This window comes from Patella vulgata, chromosome 7, assembly GCF_932274485.2.
Source record: "Patella vulgata chromosome 7, xgPatVulg1.2, whole genome shotgun sequence".
In the NCBI taxonomy this organism is placed as follows: domain Eukaryota; kingdom Metazoa; phylum Mollusca; class Gastropoda; family Patellidae; genus Patella; species Patella vulgata.
The window spans coordinates 46,507,962-46,523,259 of NC_065885.2; the positions used below are offsets into that span (position 1 = coordinate 46,507,962).

Genomic DNA, 15,298 nt, shown 5'->3' on the forward strand with positions numbered 1-15,298 from the left:
CACTCGATCTATTTACATACCGATAAACTCAACTCCACAAACTACTCTGGGGAGTCTGAACCTATCAAAATAAGTATAAAACTAATGAAGTTTGAGAACAAAAACACAATATATATATATCGTACAAGGAGACACAGGATTCAGGACCATAATCTTAATCTAATGAATTTAGGCAAGGCAAACGGATGTGAGATTGGAAAGTGTTGCTTTTCCATTGTCCAAAACGGCGGATAGTGTCCTCAGAATGGCTCTTCAAAAAGGCAGTTGTAGCAGCGCCCATGCGGAAGGAATGGAGTTTGTAGCGTGAAACATCCAAGCCTAAAAATGCTACTAACTTTGATAATTGGGCATTCACAAAGGAATAAATTGCTGGTTTACCAACAGGCATTTGGAATAAAGGTCCAGTAGAATGTGGAAAACATTTCAAATAATGGAACAGTAAGCATGGAGCACAAGCCATGCTGGACGATGAACAAGAGCATTGCAATAGTGTTGTGTTGGGATCACTACCTTCTAGATGCCTTCTATATATATCAGCACGTGGATGGACGGTCATATTCATATCTCACCCCCCCCCCCCCCCTATATATATTAACAAGACATGCTCCTGGTTCGACCACACCCTCGAAGTGTGTGTGCCTTTTATTAACTTCAATATTATATTACAGTGAAGAGTCGGCAGGGGCAGATAACTCCCGTCTCACGTGACTTATATTACAATAATGATCATCCAGTAAAGGATCAATACGACATCCCCTAGAGTTGTTTTTGTCATACCTAAGTGTAAGCTTGTGTACATCATCTTGTAAACGTGAAATAGAATCATGTAAAGTGGTATCAGTATTTGAGTCTGTATTAATCTTAGTATCCCTATCAGATAATTGTGTGGAGAAAGATACTTCTTTAGTTGTTGGCTTATTAGTGGTTTTAACATCAAGATAGGCTTGAACTTTAGTACACATTTGGGCTAATGTTATGTCTGCGGGGCCAGATAATATTAATGATTGTTGACAGTCTTGTGGTAATGCAGATAAATACTTATGTTTGACCTGAGCGTCATTGATATCTAATTGAGCAGCTAACTTTTGAAGCTGTTCAGCATTCTCTAATGGTGAGATTGCATTATTATACACATTATTAATATCAACAACAGTATTAGGCTCTTTATCAATGTTATTGAATTCCAAATAATCATTAAATGATAAAAAATGTGATAAAGATTTATCTTGAGATGAAGAAGAACCTTCAAAACGTTCGATACCAAGATTACAGGCACGGAAATTTGTGGTTCAGCCATATCAAATTTTGAAGTTTCTATCGAACCTTATACTATATACTGATTACTTCTGCTTCGACGTAATGGTAACACTAACTTAATAACAAAGCTATCAATTATAAACAGGACTAAGACAAGTCTATTTGAATATGAAAATTTTAAAGAAAAAAATTTTCTGACTACCTTAACTTATCAAAAAAACATTAATAAAAAATTAATTCACTCACACTTTCTTTCGATGTATACAGTTATTAAATTATCAAATATTGACTGCTGGAACAAGTTGAAAACCATTTATCTCCACCAAAAAAAGACGAAAGTAGTAGCTATGACTTCTACCGGAAGTAGTTATGGCTGCTACCATGTTGGATCCGCCATTTTCTTCTTCTTCTTCTGTGATTTTCTTCGTGAAACTAGATAGTCCTCCAATTTTCACGTACTGCGGAATTGGTTTACCATGCGCTTTTCGAACGCCCACGTGCCTTCATGAATAGAAGTATTCAAGTAAGTTCTAGAACATTACTATGTAGTCTGGTTTCAATAAAAAAATCCTTTTTAATTCTGCATTAGTTCAGCATCAATTCGGCATTAATTCGACATCTCCACCATGTTGTGTTGGGATCACTACCTTCTAGATGCCTTCTATATATCAGCATGTGGATGGACGGTCATATTCATATCTCAAAACCCCCCCTATATATATTAACAAGACATGCTCGTGATTCGACCACACTCCGAAGTGTGTGTGCCTTTTATTAACTTCAATATTATATTACAGTGAAGAGTCGGCAGGGGCAGCTAGATAACTCCCGTCTCACGTAACTTATATTACAATAATGATCATCCAGTAAAGGATCAATACGACAATAGAAGTCTAAATCGGATCCGACGTGGATTTATGTTTATAATAGACTAATGTTATTTCAACCGATGACAACACACTCTCAGTGAAGACAAAGCGTACATGATTAGTCTGGACTACAAGGGTAGATTGGATTTTTGATTTCAGCACTAACTCTCCCAAACGGAAAAAACCTGCAAACGCTACGGCAAAAATTGCCTGCAACAAAATTTGGTGAGTCTGTAATGTAATTACCGTCGGGATCGCTGATAACAAACGCAATAGGATATTATTTGTGATCGGAAGACGATTTTCAAGTGGAACATGAAGTTTTTTAGCGACTTTCAATAAATTTGTAACCAAAAAGGAATGCACTGTATCGGGAAAACCCAACAATTTTTGTACAAATGCCAAGACTCACACATGTGAGGCGATTGAAGATGGTGCAAAGCCATTCTCAAACAAAAAGGCCAAAAAATTCAAGATAATAGGAGAGGGAATCGGAAACGTAGGGTATAGTTTAAAACGTCTGCAGAAATCTGTAAACCTAGTCCAAGACCATTGATAGGATGCGCGCGAACCACTAGATAACGCTTGACCGACTAACAACTTCGCTGTGGCTGTCAAATCGTCAAAATTGCGGGATCCACCACCTGTGGAGATGGATCTAACCATGGAGCGTGTTCTCTCGCTCGCTGAAATAGAAAACGAGACAGGGAATCAGCCACAGTATTATAATGTCCCGGGATATGTTTAGCTCATATTAAAATATTGAAACGGAGTGCAACTAAAATCAAACACCGAACCAGTGTCATGAGAGCCGGACATTTTGAAGTGGCTTTGTTTATCACAAAAACTACACACTCGTTATCGGTTAAAAGTAAAAGCTTATGATTTTTTAAAAGATATCCGAAGTGTTCCATAGCAGCTACAATTGGAAACGATTCTAAAACATTAATGCTGAAAGAAGCAAATTGTTCTGACCATTCACCAACGAACCATTTCGAACCTAGCACAGCTGCAAATCCGTGGGATGTAGCCGCATCAGTATATAATTTCAAAAAATCAGATCCCATCCAAGTATCATGCAAAAACATGCATCTGCCGTTAAAATTGGACATGAAAAGATGCCACGCATGTAAATCTAACCGCGCAGCATTTGTAATGCGTATTTTGTAAAAGGGTTTCGATATTCCAATTGTTAGGTCATACAGTCTTCGCAAGAAGGTACGACCCGGTACTACTACCATTGTAGCAAAATTAAGGAGACCTAACAGAGATTGCAATTCATGTAATGTAACTTTTTTTCGTGACAAGAACTCTGTTAGGCGATCACAGATTTTGACTATTTTTTCTCGCGGCAAACATACTTCCATTGTCACTGAGTCCACTTCTATTCCGTAAATAACTATTTTATTTGTCGGAAAAACGGTTTTTGATTGTTTTATAGGAATACCTATGTACTCTGCTAAGTTGAAGAAAGAATTCAAGGCATCCGAACATATTGGCGAGTCGACCGGACAGCAAAAAAGAAGTCATCAATCATCTGGCTTATTGCAGATTGATGGGTGGTAGTTATAATCCAATACAGGGCCAAACTGAATCGTTCAAATGTTTGGCAACTCATACTGAATCCCATGGGAAGGCACCTATCCGCGTAATACCACAATTGGTTATTAATACTAATGGTAAACCCCAATAGATCGTAATCCTCCGGATGGATAGGAAGTAATCTATAAGCGTCCTTTATATCCGCTTTTGCCATTAGTACTCCCCTGCCCAGGGAGCGAACAATTTCAACAACATTATCTATGGTCTCATATTTAACAGAGCAAAATTCCTCGGGAATGCCAGAGTTTATTAAATCCTCAAATGGGAAGGACAAGTCGTGGATCAAACGAAAAGCACCCAACTCCTGTTTAGGAACGACACCTAAAGGAGAGCAGCGAAGATTTGGAAATGGGGGATGTTTAAAAGGCCCCAACACCCGACCCTTGGATATTTCGATATTTATTTTTTCAACTAACAAGTCCATGTCTTGCAGCCACAACTCTGGATGCAGTCTGTTCCAGGCTAGGTCCTGTGATTGACGCAAGGTTGTGAAACCTGTGTCATAATATTGCAGGGCAGTCCCTCCATAATTTTGTGCTAAATCGGTCACAAAAGACATGTAAGCCAGCAAACTGGGCACTGACTGGGATGACCTTTGGACATACCCTTCCATAAAAATTGCAAAAGCCTTCTGCCATTGATCCAATGACAGGAGTTTGGACTTTGGTGAGGAAACCAGCTTAAAAACTGGTTCCTCATTCACCTCAGAAACACTTAATGACAGTTGATCAGGCACAGAACCCGGAAGAAGGCTCGCAAAGTTTACGAACCTGTTTGTCCAAATGTCGTTTTGAAATGTGGCTCGAAATGAGCCACCCCTCACCCATAGTAGACGTCTGCGGTTGAAGATCTGCTGTAGTTGTGAAGAGCTGTGTTGTCTCCACTGCAAACACGCTTGGGGCAGTATTGCCAGTTGGCGTCTCAGCGTGGGCTGTAACAGGCACTGATGTGGAGGGGACGTCCGGTATTGATGCATGTGCCGATGAACTAGCAGTACTTGGAACAGGTGTAGGAGTAGTTGAGGCATCTATCGCCGGAGGAGTTTCGGGTGACTTGACTAAAAGTCCCCGTTTAAACAATTTCTGTAATAGTATGTTGGTCAGGCGATCTTCTGCCATTGTTGGGACGATTTCGATGTCCTCCACGTCATCACTTGGGCAAGGGTTCCTACGGCGCTTAAGACATCCTGAAACAGTTTCAATCCCACATAAACATATACACAATTACATTTACAAGCCTTAGCTACACTAAGTGTTCACAAGTAAATAGCACGCATACTGCACTAACATGCCACAAACAATAGCCTAGCACACGCAAAACTCACACGCATACCCCAATAGCATGTCATCACAACTGATTAGCAACACAAGTACTACCCACACACATACCCCCAAAGTATGTCACCACAGAAATAAGATAAATCTGCTTACTTCCAGAAGCAGCAACCTCGCCCTGCTAGGCTAACGCAGAGAAAAAATATGTCACGCTACTCACACGCATACCCAACCTTGTATGCCACCACTTAAACATTTCCGAAGGCCACTACACGTGGTTTACTATAGTAATTCAAAAAGATGGGCACATTGAAAAAGCCCAACACACACAAACAACACTATAAACTATACATATAGGCCAAGCCACTACACATGGTTTACTATACTATTACTAATTCAAAAAGATGGGCACATTGAAAAAGCCCAACACAACATAAACAACAATATAAAAATATACATGTACTGACACAGGTACCACAAAGACAAATCGCCCGACTAAGATGTGGGAAGCAAACAAAACCAGCGGATATATTGTAGAATTGCATCTCTCACACTGCGACAGAAAAGTGAGCAACCAATCTCCTTTGATAAATGAATACCATCAGGGTCGTAAGGATTACGGGCTGGGTTTATTAGCCCTGCTCTATGGTGCCATAATGAGATATTTTATTTGTCTCTGCTACTTTCTCGTTATAAGTGGAATGGGTCACCAATGTAACAGAGTGATTTATACCTGAAGTTGACGTTTATATTATGTTTGTTATTTATTTTTAATAAATAACCTGGTGTGACAAAACGGATCTATAACTGAAGTTGACGTTTAAACTCTCGACAACTTCTGTGAAGACACGTTCTTAATAATCATCTAGTTTATTCAAGATGTTCTTTAACAAGCTACACATGATCCGCGTGTAACACTAGACTGAATTTCAAAGAGAATGTATTAGTGGTCAGTTCATTATACCTTGACCTGACAATGACTTTCAAAGAAATATGCAGTTTAATTACAAACACCATCATTGATAATAAACAATACCATATATGATTATCACTCTTGTCCACCTCAGCTAATTGTTAGAGGCTTTATAAGCAGACGTTTACTGACAGCAAGTCAGACTTGGATTAGAGCTTCCCCCGATTTATGTCTATTTCATGTTCTCAATAAATGTTTTATACATTATGCTGATATTCTGTTATCTGTAAGAAAGTGTTACACCAATTTGCGGGGTAAAAGTTCAGAAATTACGATACACTTAGGATTCCATCCGTGAACAATATACTCGGCAAAAGACACAATGGCTAACGCCAATTGATATGGATTACTGTTCAAATCCGACAAATCATTGGAGCCCATATGTAACACTATGATGTCAGCATGACGAAAGTCTAAATTATTTGACTTAAAAAGGCGTCCGTGCGGATCACCTCTAACACGTTAACCGCCATAACCGCGGAAACTAACTCTACATAGTCAAGGGTTTTTTGTAGCTGGAACCGAAAATGCACACTTGCACTGGATCAGATAACGGACTCGATGCGAGAGTGAGCGACTGCTGACCAACTTGGAACAAAGGAAAAGCCGCCATTTTTTGGCGGAGATTATCCTAAGCAAATAAATGTCGATACTGGCCGAACAAAAAATGCACGTACACAATACGTGAATACAGTCTACAGAAATACTAAGTATACTCAACTTATCACAATAATTGGCGTAAAAAACACTTTCCAACAGAAATAAACACAATTGAAATTTCCATCTATTGTTCGTTCACGTGTTGTCTCTCGCTAGTAAGACGCTTCGAGTGAAGTCTCGCGAAGTGAAATCTCGCGAGACCAACACGGTCACGACGTCAGCTCAAATTACATTATTGTAATAATGTATATTTCCAGTGCAGTCCTTTATAGCGACATCAGCTTGTAACCACTTCAGCATGTCACTTCTTGCCCCTAGGGGGTGTCATACCATAAGTTTGATCAAAAACTTCCGACCCCCAACTTAGCACCTTTTGTGATTTTTGCGTGGTCTTCTCGCGGATACACTCTTAAAACAGATTTTGAAAGCTGATATCTTATTCTTTTGTTTGATATAATGTTTGCATACCTTTTTTTCTAATTAATTTCATAAACGTCAATTTATCGTGTTTTGACGTTATGGTAAAAAAATTTGTAACGTTTTGAAACGGCGGTACTCAACTTCAAGTGCTCGGCAGCGGTTCTTTTTATTAATTAATTTTTTTCATTTTGATACCATTAGAAAGATAACCGAACGAACTTTCGATTGGTCGGTTATGGAATGTTGGCATTCCGAAATACCATGTATTTTTTGCAAGTTGAAAAAAGAATTCATGCTTACTTTTTATGAGGCAATTTGTCACAATTCCATAACCAACTGATCGAAAGTTCATTTTATTGCACTTCCGATGCTACTGAAATCAATAAAATTGAAGCATGTTAAGTGCTGCCACCGAACACTTGAAAATGGTATATACTGGGAAATTTTGTTGAAAATAATATCTCATACTCGTAGTTTGCCGTGTTATGACATCATTAGACACGGTGAAGAAAAATGCATTTTAAGTTCCCAAGACCCATATTCACGGTAAATTAAGTCGAAATGCAACTAAATGTTCATTTATGAAGCAATTGTTATGTTTTATGTATAAAGGACTTGCCTAAAAATACATAACAATAGCTAATTCCATTTTATTTTCACATCTTTTGCTGGGTCAACTGTGTTGACATCAAGTGACTCATATTCCCGCACTTATTTTGAATGGAAATTTCCTCCCAGCTCCCACACATCTTTATTTTTTAACACCAAATATTTTTGTCCCCCGCCTTTTGAAGAAAGCGTCGGGTGTTCGATCCCTGCATTGGCCGAGAAAGTTCATCCAGATTTTCCGGCGGGGTTCCCCCTTGTCAGTGATTCAGGATGGAGGGCCTGACAAGGATAGCTGTCTAGTCCTTTGGATGTTACGGAAAATCGAGGTCCCGTGTATACATTGGAATGCCCGTAAAAGATCCCCTGGCAGTAGGATTTTGATATAAGAGTAGGCGATAGTGCCACAGCCCGGGCAAAATTTCCCTCATAGCACACTGTATGGCGTATGCATAGGAACAGAACAGTAGGACGTTAAACCCCATTTCATTTCATTTCAAAGAAAGCAGGGGACTACTAAAATGGGTTCGTCTGTCTGTCTGTCCGTCCGTCCGTCCGTCTCTGTCTGTCCGTCACACTTTTTGGAACACAATAACTCTCCTTCTAATTGAGCTAGAATGTTCAAACTTGGTGTAGGTGTTTATTAGGTCAATGCCTTGATGGAGTTCATAGATGAACATTTTCTGCGTAGGGTAAGCAGAGATAACAATTTGATTGGTTGATGCTTTGGGACACGATAACTAGTTCTAATTAAGTGAGAGTGATGAAACTTGGTGTATAGTTTCATTACATCAATACCTCGACTAAGTTTGATAATGAGCATTTTCTGCTCAGGGTAAGTAGAGCGATAAGCAATTTGATTGGTGAAGACTTTAGACACAATAACTCTCCTTCTAATTGAGGTATAATGTTCAAACTTGGTGTAAGCGTTCATCAGGTGAATGGCTTGATGGAGTTCGATGATGAACATTGTCTGCTTACGGAAAGCAGAGATACGCAATCTGGTTGGTTGATGCTTTGGGGCACAACAACTTTGGTTATAATGAAGTGAGAGCGATGAAACTCAGAATATAGATTCATTTTATCATAACCTTGACTAAGTTCGATGGTGCGAATTTTCGGCTTAGGCTAAAGAGCGATAAGCAATTTGATTGGTCAAGACTTTGGAACGTAACAACTCTGCTTTTAATTGAGGTAGAATGTTTAAACTTGATGTAGATGTTCATTTGGTGAATGTCTTGACTGAGTTCAATGATTAACATTTCGAGCTAAAGCTAAGCAATTTCATTGGTCGATGCTTTGGGACAAGATAACCTTGATTCTATCTGATAGAGAGCGATGAAACTTAGTGTATAGTTTGATTGCTCGATACTTGTTCAACAACTGATAAATTTCGTAACATTGACAAGTATTTCAATGTTCTGGAATAAGAAATTTGCTGTTCACTTGATTATTTATGCCTCGTTTAAAGCATTTACTTTGCACACTAATGGAATTGAAACTGGAAAATATCCACACGAGTCTTGCAGAGCCATTATTATTACCTTCCGCAGCTGTGATGGAAGACAACTTAAACTTTTATACGGATAATGTATACGATTTCTATCCACTTAAAACTGGATTATACCCAAATAAAAATGGAACAACAAAAGAATTAACGCTAGCTAAGAATAATTTAAAAAATGGCTCATATTCTGGATTTACCGTTGGCGATTTACAACATTTCATTTGAGATGATGGAACCAACATAGAATTAATTAGGTCAGTCATGTCGATACGTATACCGAATTGTCGCAAAACATTTTATTAAATAATTTAGCATGACAGTTGTGATACTAATTATTATAATTTTAATTCTTTGTTTTTTGGGTAAATGTATTTAACACAGGTATCGAATTTGACGTATGCAAAAATGCAAAATGCGTGTAGATTTTGTAGACTTGGGTGTTAACAAAATATGTCACACATAAAAAAATGCGTGTAACATTTTTTCGCTTATTGTTACTGAATAACATGATTTCTTTTTTTACGCAAAATCAAGACCATAATTATGACAAAAAACGGAATTCTATTGATTATTTTCCTTCCATGCAAAATGTAAATAATGCGATGTCTATAACCGGCGTTTTGTGCCACTTTGTCAGACATTCGGAATTCTTCATTTTTTTTCCCCAAACTGATCGTTTTTATTGTGGTAAAAATCATATATTTTATCGGCTAGGAGTTTACCCTATTCAATAAAAACAATACAGATATATCATAATTGATCTCTTTTAGTGTTCAACTTGTCCTTTCATTATTGTTGTTATATTCCATCAAACAAATTCCGACATCGGTCAAAAATATAGATTATTGGCGAATGGCTTTCACGTGACACAAACAGTTTATTTGTAGTAAAAAACAAAGTACCGCGATATATAGCGGTTTTGATTTTTCTGGATGATATTTAACATAAATATTGAAAAAATGTTTTCCTTTTGATGTTATTTACAATATTTTATTGCTTAATGATGAATAAATACTGTTATAAACTCCCGAGTATTCATTCCACAAAGTTTGCAAATACCGACATAGATCGTATATAATATGGATAAATCACCCAGCATTGGACGATGAATTAGGTTGTACATCGCATGCATGAAGTAGATGTACCATAAATTACTTCCTGTAGAAGGCTTGACTATATTATTTATGAAGCTGAGTCGTATGAACTGATATTACATGTTATTATTTGGTTATTGAGATAGCGACTGGAAATTTTGAGATAACTTTTGTTATATTTATGAAGTTAATCATAATACGAAGACAGTATTTTTTACTTCATTATTTATAGTTTCAAAAAGTACTTAAATTATAGATCCCATACTATAGGCCATAGCACATTGCATAGCCTATGCATGAACATCTTCAACAGAAGGCTTGATCTCGCTTTAACTACGTACATCTTATCAAGGCCTTCACGTAATACCCTGCATGTTGCGGCACTAATTTTGATTTGGTACAAGCCCAACTTTTGAGCCTAACAGATTCCACTAACGCTGCGAATACCAAGTCTCGCGCTTTCAAGCTAAAATGTCTACCTGTGATAATCGAGTTGCAAAGTTCAAGGTTCATTCAACGTCAAGGTTTCTGTGGAGGTCGCGATGTCACAACCTCTGATTAGACACTACTGAAGATAACATAGCTATAAGTTCGGGAATTGTGAAGTAAACAAGCAACGGCCAGATGTTGTGAAACTCGCAGTCGTTGCTTCAGGAACATGATGCATGAACTGATATTTGATGTTATTATATTTTGTAATAATTGTAATTGAGATAGCGACTGGAAATTTTGAGACAACTTTCCTATATTTATGAAGTTAATATTAACACGAAAACCGTATTTTTTACTTTATTTTTTTTATATTTTTAAAAAGTACTTTAATTTTAGATCTACAGATTTTCTTGAATTTCTTGAAAATAATAAAACAAAACTACTTTTTAGTTTTGGGTCCATTATTATATTTGAGGATGTAAACATCATGTGTATTTTTGTAACCAAACTGATTCTTCAAAACTATTTTCAAAGAAAAAAAAGAGATGCATTTAAGATATTTTCGTAGCAAAAATAAAAATCTTGATATTAGAATCAGGTGTTTTCATACTTGAGCTTTTTAATTCAAATTGATTCATTACAAATTTTTCCAAAGAAAAAAATACCCATCTGAATACAAGGATTATGTACGCTGGTGTTAGTCAAGAAAGTTCTCTGGCATTTTGCAGCATGGTTTTTCCCAGTCGGTAGTGCAGGAGGGAGGGCCTGGCAAAGAACTGTCTAGTTGTGTAGATGGGACAAAAAACACAAGCTCATGTGTACACATTGACATCATGCGTAATTTTGTAACCAAACTGATTCTTCAAAACTATTTTCAAAGAAAAAAAAAGTAGGACATAAACATATATATGGAATGGGGTTTAACATTATCTTGTCAACACATGCAATACTTCAGTATTTTGTTGGGATAACATATGGTAATCTTTATTCAATTACTGTTTGTAAAATGCAAGGATGGAGAATTTTGCCCGCACAGCGTCTGTGTGTCCATGCTTCTTCAATTTTGAACTGTTGTTGTTCTTAGTGTTTAACGTCTGCTTCCACCGAAGGTAATATCGCAGACATGTCTTATTTTTCATTTTTATTATCTTAGCGCATGCCAGGGATCTTAATCGGCTGTTTTTTGTCGGCTTTAGCCGATTGATCTTTAATCTAGCCGATTGGTAAAACAATGAACCCGCCACTAAGGTATCACAAATCAATCTACTTTCGGCTGATTTACAAAGAATTAATTATCAGGCCGATTGGTAAAACAATGAACTGGCCACTATGGTATCATTAATCAATCTACTTTCGGCCGATTACAAAGAGTTAATTATTACTCGTCGATTAAGAAACCCATCAAAGAGTCAATCATTACAATGAATACCTTCGGCTTATTTCATAAATAAACAACTTAACTGAGGTAATCATGCCAAGTACTTGAACACCTCGCAGAATGACACCAGGAAACGTAAACAAGATTTAATTGAAGATAGTGATGGTGGCATTGACCTTGAACTTCAAGCATGCACGTCGTCAATGGAAATTCCAAAAGCCAGAGATCCCCCCACGTCCAATATAGGTCAACCAAATTATCGGCAATAAAAGACCATACCTGCGCAGCAAAGAAAGAAAGACGATGGCAGAACAAAGAGTTTTATTCCCAAATCTATAGAAATTATTTCAAACCGGGCGTTAATTCGAATGCGTATTTCATAGCAAAAGGAAACATTGCCAGCGAAAATTATGAACAATAATTGAACGATTTGACAGAACAGCAGGGACATGAAATGACCAAAAAATTATATTGTGATTTTAATTGTTGTGGTGAATTTATTTCTTTAATATCCAGTGAAATTAAGGAAGAAATCCCCTCAGATATCCAAACTAGTCCTGCTGCATTAAATCCCGACAATTGTATACTGGTAACACTAAAAATAAACTAATCTGAATCACGACAATTGGACGCGTGACCTTTCACGCGTACAGCATATTTCCGAGTTCCGACTATACACGGAAACTGATTTGTGCTACTTTGTTATTTTTATAATTAACATGTGCTTACGAATAATATGATTTAAAAAACAATTTGTATGTACTTGTAGTTTTTACTAATTTATAACTTCTGTTTAGTTGGATGAAAGCAAAAGTAGGAATATGCAATGCAAGTTGCTGAAATAATAATATGATATAAATGTCGATATTATAGCGATGTATGAATACAAGTATGCAATTACAAAGGTCTTGTTTATTCGAAGTTTCAGCTATTATTATCCCGAATATGTTATGCAATTAGTGAATTATGCAATTACTGTCGTGAATAGAGTATGCATAATCCAACATGTTTGTTGCTGAAAAGACGATTATCCCTTCTTCCTACCTGTGGCCGGTTCATTTCAAAATGGATTAAGAACCCTGGCACACGCGAAGGGTTCTTTCGTGTGGAAGGAAACCGGAGTAAACCCCTGAGGTTGAGAAGGCACCCCTATCTCCAAGCCACATACGCTCATACCAGGGATCGAAACCCCAACCACAAGCCAGAGGTGACCGGCCAGCTAGAGGTTAAAGCGCGGCACTCTAGACCAATCCCCCTCCCCCCAATTTTGAACTGGCAAGGATTCTTTAAGTACAACACTGTACATACATACATGGTTCTTTTCTTGTTAGAACAAATATTTACACAACAAAAAGATGTTTATTAGGTCAATGCCTTGATGGAGTGTGAAGATGAGCATTTTCTGCTTAGGGTAAGCAGAGATAAGCAATTTGATTGATTGATGCTTTGGGACACAATAACTTTAGTTCTAAATAAGTGAGAGTGATGAAACTTGGTGTATAGTTTCATTACATCAATACCTTGACTAAGTTCGATATTGAGCATTTTCTGCTCAGGGTAAGCAGAGCGATAAGCAATTTGATTGGCCGAGACTTTGGAACACAATAACTCTCCTTGTAATTGAGCTAGAATGTTCAAACTTGGTGTAGGTGTTTATGAGGTCAATGCCTTGATAGAGTGCGAAGATGAGCATTTTCTACTTATGGTAAGTAGAGATAAGCAATTTGATTTGTTGATTCTTTGGGACACGATAACTTTAGTTCTAATTAAGTGAGAGTGATGAAACTTGGTGGAAAGTTTCATTACATTAATACCTGGACTAAGTTTGATGAATAGAATTTTATGCTTAGGCTAAGGAGCAATAAGCATTTTGATTGGTCAAGACTTGGAACATAACAACTCTGCTTCTAATTGAGGTAGAATGTTTAAACTTGGTGTAGATGTTCGGCTTGACTGAGTTCAATGATTAACATATCGAGCTAAAGCTAAGCAGAGATAAGCAATTTCCTTGGTCGATGCTTTGGGACAAGATAACTTTGATTCTATCTGATAGAGAGTGATGAAACTTAGTGTATAGTTGATTATCAGTTTGATTGCTCGATACTTTTGAAAAAAATAGATGTGCGATTAATTAATATGTGTCATCTATTTATTTGGGGATTTCGGCAGGGGACATCAGCCTCACTGTTGGCTTGTTTAGCTTGTTCTCTATCCATCTCTTGTAAAATGTGGGCGTATCCTGTCAGGCAGCTGCTGGTTAATAAAAAAATTGACAAAATCACTGAAACTTTTGCTCTGGGCGCCACATAGGCTTGTGAGGGCTCTTTATGAACGTAGAAGATGACTGCGACCATCAATACCATCAGTGCTACTGGTGGGACATTCTTATCTGCATAACACTGGGTGAAAACTACTTCATGGACCATAGATTAGTTATTTACTGTCAGTGCAGTTATGTACAAAATATCTTGTGGACGCTCTAGAGGCTAAAGTTAATATCCAATTGACTTTAAATTTATACACAGTGTTTAAGGTCATGAGACAAAGAAGTCTATTGATTTTCAACGATTTCCGATAATTACTGCAAGAGTTATGGCCCTTGGTCACTTTGAAATATCTTGTGACAGCTTTTGACGGAAAAGTTCATATCCAATAAATTTTAAAGTCATGAGACGAAGAAGCCTGTTGATTTTCAATGATTTCGGATATAATTATTGCCAGAGTTATGGCCCTTGATGACTTTGAAATATCTTATGGACGCTCTGGTGGTAGAAGTTATAATCCGATTGACGTTAAATTTATACACACTGTTAAAGGTCATGAGACAAAGAAGCCTATTGATTTTCAACTATTCCGATAATTACTGTCAGAGTTATGGCCCTTGATCACTTTTGAAAAATATTGTAGACCGTCTAGAGGCTAAATAAAGTTAATATAAATTGCGTATGATCATGAGACAAACAGTCGAAATAAATTCTAATGATTTCTGATAATTAATGGGTTATTACTCATAGTCAGAATTTTCATATGTTCTAAATGTACTCATTACTGACAAAGGAAAAATGTGCGACAACTCTTGTTGACTGCACAGAAAGCCCCCCCCACCCCCACCCCCACCCCCCCCACCAAGCTGATTTGCCTCGAACACCTATGTCACTCTACCATCGGTTGTAGCCTGTCAGTTGGCAAAAAAGCGTCACCGAAATATTCTTTTAATATTTACACA

The 15,298-nt window shown here is 37.3% G+C and overlaps 1 protein-coding gene across 1 annotated transcript in view; it reads left to right on the forward strand.

Annotated features, from left to right (window-relative positions):
* LOC126828357 (uncharacterized) overlaps window positions 1–15,298 on the forward strand; it is a 209,077-nt gene that overhangs the window by 93,459 nt on the left and 100,320 nt on the right. The window lies entirely within an intron of this gene.